At 32.6% G+C, this 3225-nt stretch overlaps 2 long non-coding RNA genes across 2 annotated transcripts; one reads left to right on the top strand and one right to left on the bottom strand.

Annotated features, from left to right (window-relative positions):
* Window positions 1–345: 345 nt before the first annotated feature.
* Window positions 346–1405, top strand: LOC138856209 (uncharacterized). The gene is made up of 2 exons (XR_011395309.1): window positions 346–745; window positions 1331–1405. It is a non-coding gene; the product is annotated as an uncharacterized lncRNA (long non-coding RNA).
* A 4-nt stretch (window positions 1406–1409) lies between these two features.
* Window positions 1410–2104, bottom strand: LOC138856208 (uncharacterized). The gene is made up of 2 exons (XR_011395308.1): window positions 1651–2104; window positions 1410–1573 (listed from the first exon to the last, which is right to left on the bottom strand). It is a non-coding gene; the product is annotated as an uncharacterized lncRNA (long non-coding RNA).
* Window positions 2105–3225: the final 1121 nt, after the last annotated feature.

Here is a 3225-nt window from a genome sequence, read left to right as displayed (position 1 = left end):
AAATTGATGATTGATGAATCACGAGTGAATGTTACACGTTCAATATATATCTCGTCAGTATTTATTCGAAATAAATCCAGTTGTTAAAACCAGTGTGTTAAAAATATTTTTGCTTAGTATTTGTTTAATTTTATCCGGGTTTTTGATGAAATGTCGAAAGAAAACTGAAGAAAAGTTTTTAAGGTTTTGAAGAAAAACATTCAAAGACAGCGCTCGATATAAAAAAATGTTGCAACCATTGTAAAGAATTCCCCGGATCTTAGAAAATACTAAAAAAATTGTATATGTGTAAATATAAATTTAAAAAAAATTTTGAGAAAATTGGCATGCCTTTTTATTATTTTTAATAATTTGTTCCGTCGTATCGTGAATTTACATACAAAATGTCGTTGATGTCGCGATCAATCTTTAATGTTTAACGCGCAATCCACGATCCGCGATCCGCATTTCAAAATATTTTATGATATGGCGATCCTGGATCGAGTTTAAATATAATGAAGTCGTCTTCAATTGCATCCCTACAAGCGGATATCTACTAGCAAACGTGTTAGCGACTTGTTATTGTTCACAGAGAGTGGGAAAAAAGTAACACATCGCCATTTGATGTTCAATAGTTCTCTCGCTCTATCCAATCGTTATTATGTCATGTAGTTTCGTTCTAAGTTACCTTTTATATGCGTTTGTTATTTTTTGGGTAACAGAATGACATACATTGGTTATCAAATCTGTTTACAGTCTGTTGAAGGTAATAAATACTTTTGTTAGAGAATAGGTTACCTACGTGTTATCCATAACAGAAGTATTTGTTCCCAAAATTTCGGTTAGTGATATCGTTTTGATTAGCAGTTTGTTACCTTTAACATATAAACTTGTTAGCGTATTTGTTATATATTTGTTGGCTTTAACAAGCATAACTGTTGCCTCGATTTGTTACATAATTTATTACCTATTTGTTTCTTTTAACAAATTCGTATTTTAGCTTATCGGTTACCATCATGTTGACATAACCAATTCCAATTTTGTTAAATAAAATTCAATATTTTTTTATATTATTTTTCTTTATTTTATTGAAAAACGTATTTACTTATTATCTTATTACTAACTAATTATTCAAATTAATGAATATCTTAAATGTGTACATATTGATATATACTATGTTACACATATGTATATAGGTTAAATATAAGTATTAACACTTAAATTGTATACTTAAAGAAGTACATATAACAATATATTATATATACTACAATTATAAAGATACATGCATGCAAAATATCTGGTTAAATGAGTTTAGCCTCCCTCTACATGTACACACCACTCTATCCGGCAGAAACTGGCGCACCCTACTACACATCACACCTGAGAACACCACCACACTCAGTCACCACACGACGACACGTCATACCGCCAAGCAACAAAACGGATGGTTCCCACATCAGAGGATCAACTTTCGTTTGTACACAGTGCCGCGTCAATACTACATTCAATATAGCGCGCTTCCTGCATTCGCTTGCACAATTCGACAGCTAATGTGATTCACAACGCTCCACCCGTCGACATAATTATTGTCTACCTTTTATTTTAACGATATTATAACGAATTATTATAAAACACTGTTCTTATATGACGGAATAAATCAAAACTTATTACTTGTATAAAATATATCGAGATACGGAGCTTTTCTTAAAAATAAAGCGGCTCTAATTATAAATCAGTGGTGTGTGATCCTCCATAAATTGTGTATCTATTTAAACAATATGATTCGGCCCCTTCATCACGGTTATACACCATGTAATACATTATTTTTTCGCAGGTTTCTTGTCAAAAACTCGACTATAAAAGATTTAAGCGCCTGTTTCATTTGTGTAACATGATTTTGTTTAAAATCCTACATTTCAGCTATTACAGCATAGGAACTAACATTGGTGCGACGATTCACATCGGTCATCTGGTCATTGGTCATCTTTTGCATAGACGTTAACAAATCGCATTCGTGTTGAAATAATGTCAGGAAAACTGTTCAGGACGCCTCTGAAATAAAAAATACATAGAAATTGAAGCCATTTATGAACGAGATTGACAAGCGAGGTAGCAATTAAATTAATTACTCTAATACCAGTTAGGAGATACTGAAATATTGGCTTTTGGGTATCTTCAAGCTAGGCACAAGGTTCTTTCATTCCTTAGGCATATGTAACTAAAAAGAGACTAACTCTCGTGTCGTATTGACTGTAGAACTAAAAACGGTCTGTGAATGGTATCGAGTCCAATTTATGGTTTAACTTTCCGATCCGAGGCGAACTTAACGCCCAACACTTTCCGATAACGGTGTTGTTTTTAAGGGTGCACGACGCTCGTCTCTATTTAAGGCCTTTGCCAGGTCCGACCTGCCATCACCAATACGTTGCAGTTATTTTTTACATTGTGTTTCATAACGTTTCGCCGTCTCATTGGATAATGTTAAGAGATATGGCCCAACAATAAGAGACTCCTACATATGTGTCACGTTTGGCTTTCCTTATGCTTGATTTCAACATCTTGTCACAGTAGCAGGTCAAAAAATGATGCCACACTTCGCACTGTCACAGTACCGGATGACGACAAGCCCAATATACAAAATCTTGCAATAGAATCTGTCGATGCTCCACAAATCGTTCTTTGTAACGTTTACAAATTATGAGTGAAAATGAGGCAAAATCTTTCCAACAAACGATGGTATACCAATACCAATCAAAATCCATGTATCGTCTTGAACCTCCAACATAATTATGTTTAAATTGCATATTTATCAATCTAAAACATAATTTCTTATATTAAATAATAGTTAACTAACTATATTTGTTCACTTTTTAAAGTTATTAATTAATAATTTACTCACCTGAATTGGTTTTATTCTAGGAATGCAATTTTTCCGCAATGCTGCAAAAAATAAAAGTTTTGGTTATAAAAACAAAACACATACCACAATGCGTACCTTATTGATCGGTTTTGTGTCGCGTTTTTCAATGTATAAAGTAAAAAAAATTAATTTTACAATATAAATATAATTAATTTTACAACATATTTATAAAAAGAAGAACTCACCTCTCTAAAAGCCAAATTTGTAGCAGAGATGAAGGAATGCTCAACTCTCTTAACTATTGAATGTTCAAAAACCGGTTGTTTTAAAATATCACAAAATCACAAAAAAGGATTTAAATAGTTCCTCCATGTGTTAATCGGATA

This window comes from Bactrocera oleae, chromosome 3 (assembly GCF_042242935.1).
Source record: "Bactrocera oleae isolate idBacOlea1 chromosome 3, idBacOlea1, whole genome shotgun sequence".
Classification (NCBI taxonomy): Eukaryota; Metazoa; Arthropoda; class Insecta; order Diptera; family Tephritidae; genus Bactrocera; species Bactrocera oleae.
Note: the sequence above shows the minus strand (reverse complement) of the source record. Positions and strands in the feature narration are given on the sequence as shown.